The sequence below is a fragment of the Phyllostomus hastatus genome, unplaced genomic scaffold (genome assembly GCF_019186645.2).
Source record: "Phyllostomus hastatus isolate PE091 unplaced genomic scaffold, TTU_PhHast_1.1 phas_contig_34, whole genome shotgun sequence".
Taxonomy (NCBI): domain Eukaryota; kingdom Metazoa; phylum Chordata; class Mammalia; order Chiroptera; family Phyllostomidae; genus Phyllostomus; species Phyllostomus hastatus.
The window spans coordinates 52104181-52125990 of NW_025333857.1; the positions used below are offsets into that span (position 1 = coordinate 52104181).

Sequence of the window (21810 nt, forward strand, 5' to 3'; positions counted from 1 at the left end):
AACCAAATTTTCTATGTCAGAGAATGCTTGTTATTTTTGGGGGTCTCAAGAATAAATACAAATTAAGACAAAAATTTATTGTTGCATGGAGAATGTCAAAATATGTGCAAATTTTAGGAATCTTTTGCAGATATCAGTGGGTAGATTAAGGTTTGGCAACGATTAATGCCCTGGATCTACTCTCAAGAGCAATAATTTATTATCTAAATAGAGATTTCTAGTCTAGAGATCTGCAGTAAGCTGATACTTTCCAATTTCAACCCTGTTCCATAGATCCAGCTTGTAACTCAGAGATTTCTATTTATGGCAGAATTGTACAAATCCAAGTTGCTTTCCTAACGAAGAAGCTACTGAGGAGAGTTAACCTCTAGTGATGAGGTACCCATAGGAGGAATTTTGCCAAACAATTACACTGACATTATGTGGCATAAAGCCAATTGGCAACCAAGCATTGCCCTAGGCCATCTGAAAGACAAAGTAGATAGCCAAAGCAAATAATTCACATTAATATATTTTCTTCTAAATTTCATAGTGTCTGATTCAACTATCTGTTTAGTTCAGATGAACTGGAAAATTGCCCAGTCTCCACAGCTCTCAGCTGTTAGGCACACATGCCCAACATACTAAATTAAGTGTTGTGAAATAATAATTTCATTGGTAATAAAACAAAATCAAACACTGTTGAGCAAAGAGACATTAATTACTCATAAATGCATTTCAGAGTTAGAAGAAACCATACCACCACTGCCACCCATTATAGGAGGCGTGTTGTATAGAGGCTTTGGAGCTCCAAAGATTGAACTTGATTCCTGGCTGTGCCTCTGACTAGTTGAGTGACCTTAAGCAAGTAACCTCTAATCTTCTCACAGTAATATGAGGATAAATATATTAGCTACAAGAGAAGATTTAATAAGAATGAAATGCGATGATACATGATGCCTAGTGCATAGTAATGGTGCAATGAATGCCAGCAATCATTGTTTCTATTTTTTCATACCTTGAGTCTCAGATATGGCTATTGTCTGTCAACTCCAAACCCACTTTGCTCTTCTCTGCTTTGGGATGCTGGGGCTAGTAGTCTACAAACCACATTCCTGTTTTGTGGGGCGGGGCTGGGGGCGGGGTGGGCATGGTGAGCTTTGGCAGTGAAGGCCACTGTCGGGGAGACTGCAGAGCTGAAGGAAGAGGAAGGACTTGGTTCCTCCGGTCTGCTTTCTGTTTGCTTCCTGTGGGTTTTTTGTTTGAGGTTCCTTTAAGCATCACCCCAGCAATGCTTCTTATCCCGTCAGTGGTTTTTTTCCAGGAAAACAGCTAAATCCTGAGCAATGTTTCCAGCACTTGCAGAACCACTTTATCCTGTTAGTGAGCAGACTGGATCCGAGCACGTTTATGGAGCTCAGAGACACCATCGCCAGCTGAACCATGCTCCTTTTTCTCAGATATGTGAGTTTCGACCTCACGGAGCTTTTCCTCTAAGCTCCTAAGTGTTAATATTCCAGCCTCTTCCTAATGATCCTCAGTTCTAGGGGTGGTAACTGCTTCCAGAATTTGCCGTCTTCACACCATACAGTTTTCTTAAAATCCTTCCAGTTATCTGACGGACCACTTTGTACCTAGTTAATTATTCACTATATTAAATTTTCTCTCCTTATATCTGGTGTGGTTTCTACTTCCTGAGTGGCACTCACTAACACATTTACTATTTTACAGTCTATAGAATCACTTGGACAGCTTAGAAAGACCTTGGTTTTGAGCTAAACTTCCTTCCTAGTGACTATCACCCTTGGGGGTCTTGTGAACCACACAAAACTACTCCCTTTCTGGACTTCACTAGCTTAGCCAGTGCTAGCATGTTTCAAACCGTTACTGCTGTGAAGTCACAGAATGAGGCGGAACAAGAGATGAGGTAGACAAGGCAGCCAGTAGGAAGCAGCATGAAGGCATGGATGGAAATGAAATGATTGATTGCCTGTTCAAACTGAAATTACAGTGATGGATCACCATGCAAGGACTTATCCATAAAATTCCAATAAAACTCAGGAACTGATCTGATGCAGCATTCTACAACTTCCCACTGAAGTATCAAACGAGACATAAAATATGAAAGCCCACAACCCGAAAAAAACTTTTACTCACAATCAATTTATTGCTAGAATGGAAGGGTAGTGCACAAACTGCAAGCTGGTAGTATCAGAGGAAGATATATAATGTTGATAATTGTGCCTGGAACTAAAAGTAGCTAATATTTCTTGAATATGTAATATATATCAGGCATTTAAAATTTTTTTTCTGTAAGTTATTTCATTTAATCCTCCTTAAAACTAGGTGAAATAGATCCTATTATCCATATCTTATAGATGAAGAAACTAAGACATGAGAGGGTTAAGTGGTCTACCAGTAACACTTAGCTAGTAAGTGGCAGGGTTGGGATTTAAACTCAGTCAATCTGGGTCCTCTGGCTTTTCACTCCTGTGACTATCATCCCTTTCTTCCTGACGCTTCATTCAGAAGCGGCACCATGGTCCTTCTACTGATGGGTTCTGCTTCTTGAAGTAGTCAGAATAACATTCAATCACTTCACTCCTCTGATTAGTATTTTTATTCCTAAATGTAGATAAAAACTGCATCTCCAAGAGGAGTGTGTATGGGAGAGGTTTAATTTCTCAAGAAAAGCATCTTAGAAGGTAGCAGAATCAGAAGTCACCCCAGTAGACATGCAAACCCATAGCAGCATTTTTTTGTTTTTCAAATCCTTCATTCAGTAGAGATCAGTTTATCAAACTTTGGGTTCAAATCAGTGATTCTCAGCCAAGTGGGAACAACAGAAACACCTGGGAAATCTTACCTATACAAGCCTACATCTCCTAAGATTCTGAGCCAGGAGGTCTAGGATGGAGCCCAGGTGTGTATCTTGAAAAGGCTGCCTAGGCTGACGGACTGATTAAGAGCTACTGGTTCATATTATCAGAAAGCAACACAGCAGAGGAGAAGCAGATTCCAGCTTGGTACAGCAGAGTAGTGCGGCATGCTTGGTGACAGCTGAAGACTTGGATTTGGAGGCTATGTGCAGAACGACTTCGTGTCCAGCTGTATTTATTAGAAGGAGATTCAGCGAGAACACCAGTGAATTCAAAATAAGGCAATTAGTAATCTAAGCTGCCTGTTTGTTGGTAAACAGAGGCTTCAAAGAGATTTCTTATTATTCTAGAATAAGAACTCCTCCACATACCCCATAAACAAACAAACAAACAAACAAACAAACAAACAAAACCTGGGCCCTATACAAATGTTGTAGAACAGGCAAAGGAAAGGAAAGACATTCAGAAAATGATTTATTTTAGAGGCCAACAGAAAATTGGGAAAAACCCACAATGACACCAACATTTAAACAATAAACAAGATAACATGACTTTTATGAAATATGAGTGATTCACAGGCAGAGAACATGTTGAGATGAACAATAATAGGATCTAATGAAAAAGAATTGTGTTACATGGAAAGAAACAGGGAAATGGAAAATTCAATAATAGATTGCAAATATGCCTGAGAAGCATACAAGCATAATACACACTGCAAAGTAGTGAGGTAGGGACGCAGGAGACAAACTTAGAAAGTCTTTCAGGACAGAGAACAAGAGCACCCAGATCTGTGAATAATAGAAAGAAGGGTCAGGGCGGCTGCGTGTCTCCGTCTGTACTCAGACGGCTCCTGTTTTACGTCTACTGTCCCATGTACTCATGGACTGCTCCCCTTTTCACTTTAAAAATTGTCCTGACTTGGATAAAAACTGTTTGGTCACCTAAATGTGGGGAATAACTTTAAGAATTGTGGTGTACTTAAGAAAGAAACCAGAACCACAGGAACAGAAGGACTGATCAAAGACAAATCTGAAGAAAAATTTTGTTTAAAAAATACTCAGCTTCATGGACTCACCTCATTTTGAGCAAGCTCAATAAAAATGAGCTGTGCCTAGACACATCTGTCAAAATGTTTTAATAGAAAAACTGTCAAGCATTTGGGAAGAAAAGAAAAAAAAAGTAAACTTCAAAGGGATAAATAGAAATATCATGGGTGTCTCATTTCTGCCACATTAAATGCTCAAAAACAATAAAGGGAAATCAAACTGAATTTGGGAAAGAATTTTACACCTTGTCAATCTTTAATTTGTAAGAAAAATAATGAAGACATGCTGAGATATACACGGGTATAGAAAATACACCCCACAAGACATAGATCCCTGGAAATACTCCAATTAATTAGCATGTATTTCCCCTTCCAGAAATGTATGCCAAGGAAATAATCTACAAAGTGGACAATGAGTCTATAAACAAAGACATTTATTGTTGAACATTTTATGACAAAAACTGTAAAAAGAACTTAAATGTCAACATTCTAGGTGTATCCAAAAAGTCTGTGATAATAGTTAACAGAATAACGATGACATGCAGTGCATGGCTGCTACTGGTCAGCAGTGCAGCTGGAAGGGAAACAGCTATGGTCAAGGATGTGCAGGGTGAAGCAGGGCTGCACTTGGATGAGATGAACTAGGTTGGGGCATTGGACCCAGAGGTCATCCAGTAGACCATGGAGCTCAAAGAAGAGTGCAAAGACTTTCAGGACAAAACTGGCCAAATTCAGAAAATAGTTGGTGGATCAATTGAGGTTGTTGATCATCTTGCAAAAGAAGCAGAAAATGAGAAGATGAAGGTCACTGGTGTTTAGAACTTGCTTAAATCTATAGCAAAGCAGAGAGAAGCCCAGTTGCAGTGACTCCAAGCACTAACAGCAGAAAAGAAAATGCAGCTTGAAAGGTATTGGGTTGAACACAAAGCTTTGTATACAGTAGAAGCAGAACAAAATGAGTTTATTGACCAATTTATTTTTTTCAGAAATCAATGGAAATTTTCATTTTATAGCAGGAGGGCAATAGAAACAATCACAAAATCTCACAAAAAATCCTCTGTACCATTCCAGTGACTTTGACTAATGACCCAGGCAGGTCATGTGAGATGCTGAGTCTGGAATGCAGCATCTCTAAAGCTATAACACAAGTCAGGGGAGTTGTTTCAGATCGCAGTGCAGGGAACACCCAGAGACCACCGTGGACTGGGTTCTCACATCTTGTATTCTTGGTCTGAACTAAGCAGTCTGTAAACTTTGATCCTTTTTTTTTGTAAATTCACAAAACTTTGGGAGAAAAAGCAATGAAGTATTGTTTTCAAAAGTAATAAATGAAGTAAAATAATGGTGACAGTGGGTTTCCCATAACATGGGAAAATACTAGCAATATCACATCAAGTGAACGAATCTGAATAAAAACTCCCCACACTTAAAGAACAAGTTTTATGTAACAAATACTAGGAGAAATATCTCAGGAAGTTAAGAGTGATTGTTTCTGGAATGAGAAATTTTTTTCTAGGTTTTCATATTTTTCTGATTTTATAACTAGAAAAAACCAACAAAACAGAGAAATATGAGTATTTGAAGTTTATGGTGACATAAAAGACTCATGACATAATAGAAGTGAGCGGAGCAGAATACAAAATTGACTGTACATTTATCATTTCAGAAGTTCATTCATTTATTCCTGAAACAGATATATTAGTGACTACTATGTGCAGAAGACTGTTATGGGCCCTTGGATTATTATGGCAAGTAAAACAGAATACACTGACCTCCCAGAGATAAAAAACATGTATATAAGGGGACAAAAACTGGATTGAAATGTATGTTGTTAAGGTGCTGAAATTACTAGTCTTTTAATTGTAAATACTTTTTTTCATATAACCATTACATTGTTTTTAACATATAAAATTATTATATTTAAAAAAAGTCGATGAAGCCCTGGCTGGTGTGGCTCAGTGGATTGAGCACCAGCCTGTGAACCGAGAGGTTGCTAGTTCGATTCCAAGTCAGGGCACATGCCTGTGCTGCAGGCCAGGTGAGAGACAACTGATAGAGATATCTCTTTCACATCAACATTTCTCTCCCTTTCTTTCTTCCTCCTTTCCTCTCTCTCTCTGAAAATAAATGAATAAAATCCTAAAAAAATAAAAGTAAAAAATAAAAAGTTGATGAATAATAGAGTGCCATAAGGTAAACAACCTTCCTAAACCAGAATATTATTAGCTTATCCAGAATTATCCACAAGAATCCTCTAGACCATTTGCTTAGCATCTTCCTTTGCACCGGATTTAGAATCACTGAACCCACAGTCATGGAAAGAAATCCAGTGATGAGATTCAGGGACATTGTTGTATTTTGAAATAACATTTCTTAAGAGGCACTTCAATCACTTTGTCATCACTACCTTGTAAATTATCTCATCACAGAAACATTATCAGTTTTCTTAAAAAAACATACACACACAAATATCAAGGGAGTGTGTCAGGCTTTTTTTTTTTTTTTTTTTTTTTGCCATGAGCTCGTTTTTTTCAGTGCCTGTTGAAATTACAGTGTAAGGGAACAGAGGCTTAAAACAGAAAATAAGGGAGCCAGCGTTTTCTTTTTAAATGAGTACCTACTATATGTCACATGATGCTGCTAATCTGCTTGATATAAACCACTCTACTAATGCCTCAAACACTGTAAGTAGCTATCATTCTCTCATTATCTCTCTTTTACTCAGGCTTCTAAGATTCATTTATGAGTATACCTGGGATGAATTACATTCATTATCTTTTAGTGTCTTTTTTTCTTCTTGTTTTCTTGCTTTCAGATGAAGCCGGCTACCTCTCCTTTACAATATGCACTTAATCTATCTCTTTCTAGTTGCACCGTAATCCCACCATACGAGCTATAGCTACTGGCCTGTGTCACCTCCTTTTACTGAGCAAAGCATTGAGGTACTTCTGGTTAACGCTTCTCTATAACAAAGGCATTGACATTTCCTATTCCAAAATGTCAAACTGGCAACCATCTAGCCCTAGTGGGCCTGCAGATTATTTTTTTTAAATGTGAGTTACTCAATTAACTTGATGGGAGAACACTTTCACAATGTATAGTTGACCTTAGAACAACAAAGTTTAAATTGGGTGGGTCCACTTATATGCAAATTTTTAAATACATGCTGTAAATATATTTTCTCTTCCTTATGATTTTCTTAGTAATATTTTCTTTTCTATAACTTAGTTTATTGTAAGAACATAGTATATAACAGATAGCATACAAAATATGTGTTGCCAACTATTCATGTTATCAGTAAGGCTTCTGGCTAACAGTAGGCTATTAGTAGTTAAATTTGGAGGGAGTCAAAAGGTATATGTGAACGTTTGACTGCACAGGGTGTTGGTACCCCTAACCCCCACCATGTTATTTAAAGGTTAACTATATACATATATCAAACCATCATGTGTATACTTCAAATATATTGGTTTTATCTATTATAATACAATGAAAATGAATTTATCATCAACACTTAAAGAAAATTTTTACATTAAAAAATCTACAGTCTAGCTTATTTGAAAAGTTACAATATCTGGCAATGTCCCCATGAGTTGGTTGTAGCTGAGGGGTGGCTGGCTGGCTGCCTCCTTTAGAAAGGTCAGGAGCCTTTCGGTCACCTACAGTTTTTATTACTCCCTACTGTATCATCTGGGACTATTTACTTCACATTTTCATTACTTTCCTGTCCCCCTTCAAGGCATCTGAGTCTGATACCTCTGCCCCAGGTCATTGCTTCTCAAACTGCACTGTGCAAATATGAATCCCCTGAGGAGTTTCTTCTTAATGTGTGTATTAGGCCATAGTACATAGTTTAGTGGAATTCAGTGAGGTCGAAAATCTACACTTTAAAAAATCGCCTAACTGGATTTTGTTTCAGGTGGCTCCTGGTCACAACTTAAAAATCACATTAGGGAAGACTCTTAGGATAATGTGGTCTCCAAATACACTTTGAATCATCTGTGGACATAATCACCTGTGGAGTTATTTGTTTGTTTGTTTTTTTAAGTAGATTTCTATGCTGCAGCTCTCTGGGCTCTGATTTGATGAGTCTGGGAATCTATATTCTGAAAATTCTCTGGGTGTGACTAACACACAGATGACCAGCACTCTGGGAGGCTGAAAGCCTAAGGAATGGTACTTGATGAGGGAAAGGCAGGGAGTACAGCGGGAAGCTAGGAACAGAACTTGGTGTTCTTAGCAGATCTGAACTCCTGTCTGATTTCCTGATGGTTTGTTTGACAAGAGATGATGTGATAAAGTGCAATTCCAGGCTTTTTTTCTGTCTCATTGATGATTATTTCCAGTAAACTTACATTTCATTAACTCTGGCTCCGTCTAATTTTACATGTCAAGAATTTTGGGCTTCAAAATATAGTGAAATTGGCTGACTAGGGGAGGGGATGGGAATTAGGAAAAGCTATGACTCAAAGACGTGAGAACAATGTCCTTTTTCTGTCACTTGTAGCCTCCAGGAAATGGAAAACCAATTGAGAGATAATGAAGGACACATGGAAAGTTCAATAGGGTAGTAGAAACAGGTTTTCTATTTCTTACAAAATCAATTTCCTGAAGGCCTTTCTCTTCCAGCTTTGTTCTACATAACATAGTAAATTCTGGGTGGTCATGAACTCTATCTACCACAGTGAACGAAGACTCTTTTTTTCATAAGGCAGTACAATTTCTTAGGTTCACATCACCCCACCTTGACAGATGGTGGGTTTCCACAGATGTTACTTAGTTCTGTTACCTGGAAGGGATGGCAATGGACCATTAATTGAGTTTAATCAACAGTCACTAAGCATCAATTATGAGCCACATACTGTGTTAGGAGCTTAGGGTTCTGTTTAGTGGAGAGTCACATGTTAACAAATAATTACACTGCTGTGCCATGGATCTAGACAAGAAAAAAAACACAGGTAGAAAAGTTGCACAGAAGTGAAAAGGAAAGGGTAGGGAGTGGTGGGAAGAGGGTGGCAGTGAACTGTGCACTGGTGATATTTGAGCAAAGGTTTGAAAGGCCAGTAGGAGTTTCAGGCAGACGCGGGGCAAAGGGCATTCCAAGCAGTGAGAAGAGCATGTGCCAAGTTTTGGAACAGCATTGTGCATGCAGGCATTGCTGAGCACAGAGCACAAAGGGCGAGGATCAGTATCCTGAAGAAATGAGAATCAAGCAAGGCTCAGGGAATGAAAGGTCTTGTATGCTGCTTAGAATTCATCCCATGGGTTAGAGTTTGGCAGAGTTTGGTTCATGGGAGAACTTAGGTTGTTCAGGGACCTGACATTAAATAACATTGAATCACAAAGTGAGAAAGCTAATCCCATTTCAATTAGCACTTAATCCTTCTGTTAAATCAAGGAGAAAACCTCAGTTTGTCTTTAATACTGCTTTAACACCTGGAAATTTTCTCATCTAAAAAAGGGCTCAGGCAAGGCTACCTAGCTAAAATTGTTTTGATTTCGTGATGTACTTATTTTTACAGTTAACTTCTAATTGTGGCAAGGGGTTTTCATTAATGTCGCGATGGAAAGATTTTTTTAAACATAAATTTATGTAAGTAAAAGAGTAAATTAATTTCCAAAATTAATAGAACAGATGATGCAGAGATGCAGCAAACGTTGCTAAGGCGGCACGTGAGTGCCTCGAGTTCGGGAAAGAATGCTGCTGTTCCCAGGGAGCAGTGAACGGGTTTAAGCAGGGTGGCGGGTTGGTTTTCTTTCTGACAGCAGCGTGGAGAACATCAGGTAACATCAAGAATGGAGGCAGAGAAATCAGGAAGGAGGTCACAGAAATACTGTGGCAGAGACCGTGTGGCCCTCGTTAATCCTGCTGGTTTGTTCCTGACCTTTCCTAGTGCTCCTTTGCACGAAGGAAAGCCTGAACTTCTCTTGGCCTGGGCTGCGGCTGAATCCTGGTGGAGATGCAAGGATCTTGACCTGGTTGCTGCCCAGCATGTGTTAAGAGGCAGACTTGGAATGAAGGTTTCAATGCAATTTAATTTTTTTTCCAGCGACCCAACCCAGCATGAGGTATCCTTTAGAACCAGATACAATCTCAAAAATCTTACCTAATCTATTTCATGGACAGAAGCAGGCAATCTTAGTTTTAATATTTGGTTTCCAAAGTGTCTCTGTCATTCTCATCTGTGTCCTGGCTGTGCTCCTCCTACCCCGCCAGCTCCTCAGACTCCTTTCTTTCCTCTATGACAGGCACCTGCCTAGGAGGCATTTAGTGCCCGGGAAGCGGGAAACGCTCTTCTCTAGGCCCCCCTTTCCTGCTACTGCGGACCCTTCAGGAGTTTCAGCGTGACCACTCTGGTTCAAAGCAGGAGGCTAGAACAAGGCCTCTTCCTGCCAAATTAGTTCTGGGGAGGGAATGTCCTGACTTCCAGAATTGGAGCTGGGAATGTTTTCCTGAAGGAAAAGCTGTTTTAATAAAAATACATCTCATCTGTTTTTTAAAAATTTGAATTTGCAAAGTGTTCTTATATCTATTAAGTCGCTGAGACCCATACCAATTCTTTAAAATAGCACAGTAGGCACTCCATGAATACTTCTCCACTGACCAATGCATCATAGAGGAAACCGGGGCTCAGGGAGGTTTCCTGAGGCTGTACAGATGAGCCTGGGGCCATCACTTGAAGCCAGGTCTTCTGGTTTTCTTTCTCACTCCACACCCCCTTGGTCTCGAGCAGAAAGAACAAGTTACAGATAGTGTTTAGCATCTACAGAACTATTAGTACCATAGTTCTGCTATATTATGGGCCAAACAGGCTTTCCAGCCTGGCCTGAGGTCTTAATAGTCGCAGATAACATTGTTTCGATGGAAAAATCAATTCTGAATCAGAACTTAATTCATCTGCAGATCGTTACAACTTGGGTGTATATCCATCTTTCTATATAAATATATAATAGAAAAATGTTTTTAATATAGTAATTTACATTTATCAATAAAAATATCACACACATATTTCTATTCTGAAGGATGGTTTTGGGCACCTCTGTCTTAACAGAATGCCACAAATAGGAAAGAATTATTTGCAGGTGTTTGTGGAAGGCCGCGAGGATCAGGTGCTATATATTTGTTAATGATTATTGGCCTGTGTTTCTCTGGCTGCAGGGGAGGCACACCCGAACCTCGAGTAGGGATGGAATGCTTTTTTTGAACTATACTCACAAAACGTGGAGAATCTGATACATTCTCTTAAGGGTGTGAACCTTGTTCCAATTGTGCAAATTACTCTTGTAGTGAAGCACTGATGTTAAGGTGTGTGTTCACCCCCAGGAAAGTTGGGGTATGGGAAAAGAATGATAATGTTGTCACAGCAAAACAAAATGACTTTTGAGCAAGAGGGTGGCATGAAGCTCAGTGCACTATACTTGATATGTGTTCATGGAATGAATGAAAAGAAAAGGAATAAATAAATGAAAGCTGCTGTGCATTAGGAAGATTTATCTAGCATCACTGTGAAGAATGGTTTGGGGCAAATATAAACCTAGATATCTAAAGGCTATTCAAGAGTATTGGTGAGAGGAATTAATGTCTTTTGAAAATAAGAAGGAAGGGTGGGGATATGAGAAATATACTCAGGCAGGCAACAGAGCCTGGTAAGGAGAAAAGGGAGAAGTCAAAGATGTTATGAAAAATTTTGTTAAAGATGAGAAGGAACACCATCTTAGGATATCTTTAAATATTTTGAGCTTAAGGTGAGAATGAGAGAGAGAACTGGAAATTCCAGTTTGAAATTTCTGGTGGTGTTGCCACGTGTAAAGAGACAAATTCGGGAATCAAAACCTTGAAAAACACCCCCTATGAGAGTATACTAGGTCTTGTTATTGCCTCACTATTGACACTTCCTTCCTTGAAATTGTGCCCAATAACAAATCTGAAATGAATAGTGCTAAGGAAGCCCATTTACTCAATAACTATTTATTGTTATTCTCATTCCTACCTCTGGGCCTTTGCACTTTTATTCTCTTTGCTTGTAATGCTCTTCCCTCTGAAACATGCATGGTTCACTCTTTATTCTCTGCTCAAACATCACCTCCTCAGACAAGACTTATTGACTAACCGTGGTCATTCTCCAATCCTTTACCCTGCTTCATTTTTCTGTCATGCTTGCTTCTACTTAATAATGCCGTATTATATACTTACTTGTTTGTGTGTCTTATTATCTATCTCCCCCACCAGAATGTAAGCTCTTTGAGGTTTTGATGTTTTATTCATTGCTCTGTTCTAAGGTTTCCATTGAGCACTTAACTCAGGAAGCTGGCCACTGCTGGATGGATTAAGGAGGGACAGTAACTTGGGGGTGGAGATGGAAACAATCTACGTGAGTTGAGCCAAGCACATGTCTGGAGAATGTAAACTAAGAGAAAGAAGGACTGTAGTCAGATGATTGGATGAGAGTTACAAAGTCGGAAAAAGGGAGTAGCTGCCCTAACCCTCTCCGGTGGTACAGCCCAGCTATATACTTACTTCATGCAGTTTTGCTCTTTTTCATTTTCTTGTAGGTTTTCAGCACAAACCCCTTGTTTTTGAGCTTAATGGAGTTTCTGTTCCTTGAAATTGCATGCTTTTAGTCAGCAATAGAACTGTCCAACAGAACTTTCTGTGAAGATGGAAAGTCTTGTATATCTGCACTGTCAGACACAGTGGCCACTTCCCATAGGTGGCCATTGAGCATTTGAAATGGGGTTAGAGTGCTTGAGAAATGGACACAAATTTTATACCATTTTCAATAATTTAAACTTAAGTATTTATAGGAAGTTGGTAGCTGTCATGTTGGACAGCATGGTACTATGATTACTGTTACTCCAAGGGATCAGAAACAAAAAGCACAATCAGTAAAACACAGTGAAGGAGCCAAAAATATAGAAAAAGCCATGATGGTGTCATAGAACTCAAGCAGCGAGTGTTACCCAGCTCCACAGACTGCAGGAGAAATAAGGGGAAGGCAAGTCTGGCCAAGTCCCACTAGCAGCAGTGTTAGTGATTTTGTAGTGGGAAAAACCCGAATTCAAACTACAGGAGTTAAACTAATCATACAACAATCCAGTCAAAGGCAAAGAATCTAGCCATCAAAACTAATGGGAAAATATTAATGATGTGGATCTTTATAATATATAGATAAGTTAAAAATTTGATAATATAGCATGGCCCCAATTTTATAAATTATACTTATGTCTTCTAGGTCTCTGGATTTTGGGTTTATGGTTAATTTTTATTTTATTCTTTGTCATTTCATTAATTTTCAGAATTATCTACATAGAACATGAAATTTATATAATCGGAAATAAAAGAACAAATGCTATACTTAACACAATAAATGGCTGCATCTCTTCACATTATGAACCCAATAACTGTAAATACAGCTACTAAAATATTAACCAACTAGATTTCTAAAGTTAGTAAGAGTCATTCACAAATTTCTCCCAGCCCCTCTAGATACACACCTTGAAATATCTTAATTGTTTATAACTGCAATTATAAGATATGGCGGCAGAACAAAGATATCATTGAATATTTTTAGGAGGCAGAAGTCTTTTCTTCCATGGATTAACCTAGATTTATTCCTGTCAAAAACTAGGGAAAGGACTAAAGTTGTCTTGGAGTCCTTTGCCTTTCTTTTGAGGTTGGATTCTTAGGATGGTTTAATTTAAAGCTATATTTTAGGGACCACTAGATGGCTCTCTTGTGCCTGGGACCAGAAGAAGGCACATTGGATGAATTCAGGTATGGATTTATCATTCATTTTCAGGTATACAATGAAGCACTTCTTTATGTGCATAACACAATGTGTGATGTGATCCAAATGAATTCCACATATAGCACCAACATAATAACAGCTCTCTGTCTGGACCTATTAAATTTACCATATGCAGAAGCAAATTCTTTAATGAAATTCTTAAGTACCTCTTGTTGGGACCGAACAAATAAATTCCATAACTGAGACAGATTGTGATTCTACTAGTTAAAGACATTCTCAGCATCTAACTTTGTTTATGAAAATAAATTTTTTTTCATTTGACCTAGAGAATACAAACCCGACTTTGGATGACTTTGAGTTGAGGCTTTCAATATAAAAACATAAATTATATGCAGGTTGCGCAGCCATCAAAGTGCTTCATACTCAAAGTTCAGCTAATGACCATCCCTGATTGAAAGTACAGTAGTGGCAACTCATTTGCAAGTAATTTCTAAGAATGCCGCTAAAAGGTCCAGGCAGAGCTGTCTTTGGAACTGTACAGACTCAGCCGCTTTGCAGAGTGATGACAATATAAAGCTAGATTGCAAATACAAAGGAAAATCCTACCTTTTAATGTAGAAATATCATCAACTCAGAGTTCCCAGCCTTCAAAAAGCCATGCCGACTCTGAGTTTTCTTTAAAAATTAAAAAAAAGATTTTGCTTGCCTCTATTCTTTGATGCCAATGCTCAGTTGGAGTGACAATAAGGCTTTAATAGTCCCCGATTGTTTCTAAAGTTTTTAAACCATTACAGCCTTGAGAGAACAAAGGCATCAAAATGTTACTCAAGATGATCTGTGGACGCTGTGGCATAGTAATGCATATGCATTACTTTTATGATCAGAAAAACAATATACATTTAACAAGTCCCTCAAAGTTTATGAATCAAACTATTTTGATATAGTCAGCATTCAATAAAACACAGAATTTGCTTTATGGGTATCATTCCCCTATAAGCCTTAGTATATTATAAGGCTGTTGTCCTTTAAACCACGAGCTAACATATACCACAAGTCAGCTACATTAGCACAGATAATGCCTGTGTGAAAGAGGGGATACTTCTGCATCTTTAATGCACAGCAAGTTAACTCTGCCCTTCTAACAACCCTCTTCTCCCCTAAGAAGCCCACAATATCAGTTGGGTCATGGTTACAAGTGGGTGGGGTCACTCTACCTTAAAAGACCCAAGCTCTACCTCTCTTACTATTTTTTTCTTTTGTCCAGCTGCAAAACATATAAGTTGAAGCAGAATGTGCCTTCCCAGGGTAACCCAGGCCAGGTCACCCTCTCTTTTTCACCTCCTCCAGGCATGAATCTGTGCCACAAAATGCATTAGTCTTTAATGCAGCTGTAACAAATCACCACAAACTTAGCGATCTACAACAACACAAATTTATTCTCTTACTGTTATGACGGGAGTGCATAAGTCTGATACCAGTTTCACACTGGGCTAACATCAAGGTGTTGGTAGGGCTGCACTTTTTATGGAGCCTCTGAGGAAATCATTCCTTTCCTTGTCATTTAGTTTCTAGTAGCTGCCCGTTTTCCTTAGCTGTGGGCCCTTCGTCCATCCTCAAGGTGCGTCGCCCCAGTTCTCCATATTCATCATTGTGTCATCACAATGACTTCTCCTCAGACACTTCTTCCTGTGTCACGTTCACAAAGAGCCTGTGACTTCCCTGGGTCCACCTGGATGTTCCAGGATAACCTCCCTCCCTCATGATGCTTAATGTAATCAGAGTTGCAAAGTCCCTTTTACCATAGAAGGTAACATATTCACAGGTTCTGGGGAGTTGGACATAAAAATCTCTGGGAGACCATGGTCCAGCCTACCACAGCAAAGTCAGCTAACTCCTGGTCTCCCAGAACCTATATGTCTAGTTCATGATTTTTTTTGCCACTTTCTTTCTTTTATTTACCTGGATATAAGGTGGTAGATGTCAACAATTAGAATCAGAAAATGCTACAGAAGCCTGAAGCCCAAGCCATAGGCTCCAACTCAATATTTTTCTGAAGGGGCATTAAGGACTAGACATTAATGCATCTATTAATGAAGTGAGACTGTCATTTCCATTCTCTGATTCCTTAGGTTTCCATTCAGGGAGGCTCCAGTGAGAGCTTAGGCTAGTAGAGAAAGTAAGACTTGTGAATTCCTCACTAACACCAGCTAACAGAAATAGAACAGTATTCTTAATGTGACTGCTCCAGAGATCTAATTTTTCAGAACCCATACAAAGGAGCAACTAGTTGAAATATGACTTCAAAAGTCACTTCATTGTTGGTTAACTTTTCACACACCTAACCTTCAGTGGATTGGAGCTCTAATGTAAGTGGGGTTTCAAAACAGCAGATTTCTTCATTGTTTTCTTTTGGTTGCTCCATTGGAACTGGACCTTCTATGCCTAAATAGCACATACATATTAAAAGTGCATAGAAAAGTGCTCTGGAGAACCATCTAGAATACTTGCTTTCTTATCCTAATTATTTTTTATTAATGCCATGTCAACACATCTACACTTTGTGCTAAAAGAATGATCACTATCATAATAAGAAGACATGATGCCCTAAGGTACTTTGCCATCATGTATGACACCATCATGTATGACACCATCATACATGACTGTCCTCACTATAACTTTATGGTATATTCACATTTTATGCATCAAGAAATTGAGGCAAGTTTATCAGGAATGTTACCCAAGGTTAGTATGTCTAGGAAGTTGTAGAGCTAAGATTCAAACATAAGTCTGTGCTTCTCAAAAACCTGTTCTATTCCTTCTATTTCTTCCATTAATATGCTATTATTGTCTCTTTGCAAAATAAAGATAATAATATTTGTCCTGTTTACCTCACAAAGTAATTGTGAGGATAAATGAAAAAAAAAATAGAAACATATATGAAAGGACTTTGATAAATTTAAACATACTGTACAATATATTTTTTTCCTGAAATGAACATTTTCATATTGAAGTATTAAAAGCAGTGGTGAGGAAATGTGAAGGTAATATATTTTTTTCTCTTATTATTTTTAATTGTATAGGTAATACATACTTATTTTTAGAAAAATAGAAGCATGGATAGGGCAAAATGTGGACTTTTATCATCTAGTTATAATCACTGTTAACATTTTTATGAATAAAATTCTAGACTTTGTATACAGGTGGAGCACAAGTAGGTTTACAGTTGTTAATATGGAAAATAACACAAGTAATAAACAATAACACAAAAATAAACTCTGTTTCACATACTACAACTGTAAACCTATTTCTGCCAAACCCTGTATTTTACAGGTCACATTTTACACACACTTTTTTCCTATCTCTCTGTGTCAGTAAATATGCTTTTATTTTGAATTAATAGTGTTCCACTGTAATATGATTCATTTAATTAAATTCTCATGATTGGATATTTAATGTGAAATATTCTTTTAATAATCAAACCTGGAAGTAGATCTCTCTCATTTACCCTTTTCTCTGGGATAATTCAAAAGCAGTGATGGATCCAGCCTGTTTTTGGATTGCAGGCTGACAAATACACTGAATTCAGAAAGAGCTGTTTGTTTTTCTCCTCTTATTGATGTCTTCTTTCAACAACGCAAAGCTCTTTCCAGCACTCTGTGTGTTGTCTATATACATTGTTACCTGCCTCACAGGGCAGCTAGGAGGGTTACAGGAGCACATTTGTGAAGAAGCCTTAAAAACCATAAATGCTACAAAATATATATGATTGAGTTTTTCCTCTACCTACATCTCACATGAATAATTATGAGGCATATTTCAGCCTGACTAAAAAAGAAGTCACCTGCTTCGTTCTTTACCACTCGAATCTTGAAGGCTCACGTCCATCCGCAGGCCATCCTGGCCAAGCAGATACTAGGCTTTCAGTGTTGGCATTAATACCAGCCCAGGCTGGTACCTGCTCCCTTGATGCAGAAGACCCAGTGCAGTCTCCCCTGAAAGTGTCTGAATCTTACACATTCAGAAGGAGATCTGAGCATCTGGCTGAGGTGTTAGCTTGGGGGAAGAGGTAGGAGGTGGCAGATGGCTGGCTTACTCCTTGCTCACTTTTTCCCATTGCTCTGTTCTCCCCCCATCCCATAAAGGAGAGATCTGAGAAACACATGAGTGGCTTAAGGATTTCTATCCTTAAGCATTGTGGCAGATGCTGAGATGTTCTTTCTTCCTTCTTGCCTAGTTTTATAGAGGTGGCATCATATTTTTGGTGCTGTATCGTTCCTCTGCTCTTTTGTGTATGTCAGTGGGAGTAGATAGAATGGGCAGGAGAAAAGGCAATGAGATTCCCATCTCTACATTTAGTTGGGCCACTACAATAAGCAATACCTTGCTATGAGAAGGCCCATATAATTGTCTAGAGCAATGGTACTCAAGGTAGCTGCTTTGCAAACTGTTGTCTCTCCATGTTGAGATAAGGAGCTTATGCTGTTGTAAAACGACAGACTACTTTCTTCATGAAGAAAGACATGCTGTGAACAGAATGTAGGATGAGCCAAACAGTATGCTTAGTGGTACAGTAGGTGGCCTTGGGGGTGGAGAGGAGGTTAGATTGTGTGGTTATAATCTCATGAACACTCCACTATGAGTGTGTCTATGGGAGAAACTTATGATCAATGTGAGAAACCAACATTTCTGAGAAATCCTGGGCATCGTACTGAAGCTTCTAATACGGCATGCCTTTCCCTTCTAGGCAAGAATGCAACCTACTTAGGAACTCAGTGTTTTTCTTCTTCTTTATTTTGTGTGTGTGTGTGAATCCACTTTTTTTTTTAAAGAGAAAGGAAATGAGGAAGTGGGTAGGGAATAAAGTGACTACACTGTGGCAGGCACAAAGAAAAGTGGATGAGACAGACTAGTTGCCTAATGAATAGTGTCTGCTAGTCTCCCCTTTTTTATCTAGAAAAAGTAAATTAATATTGTGAAGAAAAATTCCCAAACTAACAATAAAAACTTCCAAATGAAGCCTAGGTCTCGGTTCTTTAAGGGGAACCTGTAAAAGATCACTGCTAAAAAAAGTTTTGCATCACTTGACATTTAATTTGAAATCGTTTATCTTCAAGTCAGCAATAATTAGGTGCTACTATCGGCCATTCATCATGGGTTGCAGAATACATTTCCTCCAGCCAGAGAACAGTGCTTAGCACGGAGCAAGTGGAGGAAAGCCAACACAATTGAAAGCAGATGTTTTAGAAATAAATGTCCTTTACTTCTCCCCTCATGAGGCACTGAAGTTATGTGGTGGTATCCTTGTTCTGTCCCCTGTACCATACAAAAGTGGTACTGTGCTCGCCAACTTCTAATAAAGAGGCTTCAGTACTTAGCCATGTATCATCAAGAAAACAGACCATCTAAAGCACTTGTATTGCTATGGGAATAAATATATATTAATTAGTACATATGGCTCACGAGACAGACAAATTGTGGATGGTACCTCCAACAAGAGTTGAAAAGAGTCATGTAGACACTTTTTAATTGCATGAGCTTGGATCTAAGCCAATTATATTACTCCATTAACTGCCTAATGAAACCAATATGGCATTAACAGGACATATACATGTTAGAAAGAAATGTGTGTTTGTCACTACCTCAGCAGGTACATTTTAAGAAGTTAACTTTGGAGAGACTATACAAAACCCCCTACAAAAAAAAAAGCACTATGCGGGGTCGGGGGAGAAAAAGAAAGAACAAGTACAGAAACTTAATGTAACTTATATGTAAATATAACTGGATTCAAGGGCAACATCAGTATTTGAAGGTCATGGAAGAGAATTTAGAACCAATAACATAAGTTAGCCTCAAGCAGAGGTGTGGGTGTGGTGGTAAAGTCAGAATTTTTTGGATGCAAACGTGTTTTGACCCTAACCTATGTGTAATGTTGCTTTAAACTTTTATTATGTTGTGATCATACACGTAGGATTTCTACAAGTGGGTAGTCAACTATCTTAGTTTTAATGGATTTTTCTGCTTGAAGGAAGTTGATTCCATCCAAGCTGATGATCTATCTGTGTTTCTGTTTTGAATAAATAGTATATTGAAATAAAACTACTGTGCTTGTCTCAGGGGTTTTATCATAGCAGTGGTTTCTCTTTCCATCCAGAACTTGTGGCAGGATACCACACACACCATTATTTGTTAAGTAAAGCCTTCATATGAGAGAAATCAGCAGCTCAAATGGGAGAGAAAACACTGTTGCTGCTCCTTCTCTAAAAGCAGTTTTGATTTGTTTGAATACGAGACACAGTTTTATTTCCCTTGGTTGGGTGGACAAGTCTGCTTTCTTCTAGAAGCCTTTCTTCAGACACCGGCACAGTCAACAACATGGGTCCCCGGGCAGTAGGCTCTAAAGAGGGCAGTGGCTGAATTAAGTCAAATTCAATTAATGTGTAAAATGACTTCGACATTCTTTTATATATAGACAGGGTTTTTAAAACAAAAATCCCACCAGTGTATTAGAGCAAGTCCATTTTTGAGAAGCAAGATCGGTTATTATTTGTACTGAAAGTAGATTATGGTCAAAACCCTAAAATTATATATGACAGTGACTTGGCATTGAGTGACTTGGACATTCTTAATACACAACATTATAGAATAACCTTTAAGTGACACATTAAAGTAAGACAAGTTAGATACGTTTGAATTTAAAATACAAAGATAAAAGAAAGAAAATGTCCTCAGTTGGGCAAACTAGATCTGAGTTAATAGAGTAATTTCTCCCTTTCAAGATGTGTGCCATGAAAACAGCAGTGACGTTAGAGATTTCAAGTAACTTTCTGAATTGAAATACAGAAGTAAATGTGCTTGGCAGAGTATTTGTTCTATTGTCTGCTTGTTAAGATTGTCCCCAGAGGACTTTGTTCCCCTAGGGGTCCCAAAGCTTTGAAGTCTGATGCTAGATGCTACTTCAGGGTTTGCTCTGGTTCCCTTGCTGTAGCGAGCTGTACACTGCACACGTCCATCAGAGAACACAGACACTTTTTTTCCTCCTAACCAAGGAACACTAATTTGGGGGAAAATTCTTGCTATTTAGGACTCATGCCAAACAATCTACAAATGGAGAGGAGTCTGGAGACTGTGGACAGTATTGGCAGCTTATGAAATATTAGATAATAAAGAAGCAATGAGGGGAGGCAAGTGATGCTGACTCATGCATTTCATTAGATCTGATTCTGCATATATATTAATAATGATGTACCCTACGGATGCAATTTCATGTTTATAACACTTTGGCCATTGGCAGCATTGTGCACCTGTGTTTCCCATGCCTTCCCATCTGCTGTCTACAGTCATTCAGATTCAGGTGACGGAAATATTTTAGATAAAAGTTAATTAGCCTGCACTCTGCAGATCAAATCTCTGTAGTTCGGCATTAAATAGGAATCTTCTGAGCAACTGCTGAAAGTAGCTCGTGCCCACCCTTCCTAAGATTAAAAATGTAAGACTCCTTTTTTCAGGAAAATAAATCTTTAGTACTCTCTTGACATTTTATGCATGGATTCTAGCAAACTTTTGATATTTTCCCTTACTCATTTTCATATATATTTTGTTGAAAGAAGAGAGATTACAATTTTTTTTCCTAGTGAAAGGGAGTTAGAAATTCTCCAATCTCTGGACTCTTTTACTAGCACACTGACCAGCACTGATCAAGCCCCAGAACTTTCCTTAGTTTCTCAGTCTTTAAAATGGGACCAATACCATTTAGTACCTATTTGTACCATTGTGCTTTGCGAAAGGCTTAATGAACCTCGATATTTTGACAAAAATAATACACAAAATGCAGAAAATGTCCACTGTTTAAAGGACCCCACCCTCTTCATTACTGTCAACAGTTAAGTTCACAAATGGCTTCTTTTATTGAAAATATACTCGATTTTTTTACCCACAGAACATTGAATCACCACATTGTTCTTCCTTTATTTCTAGATAATTGGCACAGAAATGGGCTGAACAGACAGCAACAGCATGTAGCCCGTCTCTGAGCCCATGTCACACCAAAAAGAAGGTAGTCACAAATAAATAATCCCAAATGACTCATCCCATCCATTTTCACGCGATCACGTAGTATTTCTAACACCGAAGACTAATTAGCCATTCTTGTTTACCGACT

The 21810-nt window shown here is 38.4% G+C and overlaps 1 protein-coding gene and 1 pseudogene across 2 annotated transcripts in view; one reads left to right on the forward strand and one right to left on the reverse strand.

Annotated features, from left to right (window-relative positions):
* GRIN3A (glutamate ionotropic receptor NMDA type subunit 3A) overlaps positions 1-21810 on the reverse strand; it is a 161096-nt gene that overhangs the window by 137332 nt on the left and 1954 nt on the right. The gene's annotated exons all lie outside the window — the stretch shown is intronic.
* On the forward strand, positions 4495-4823 carry LOC123820199 (annotated as a pseudogene).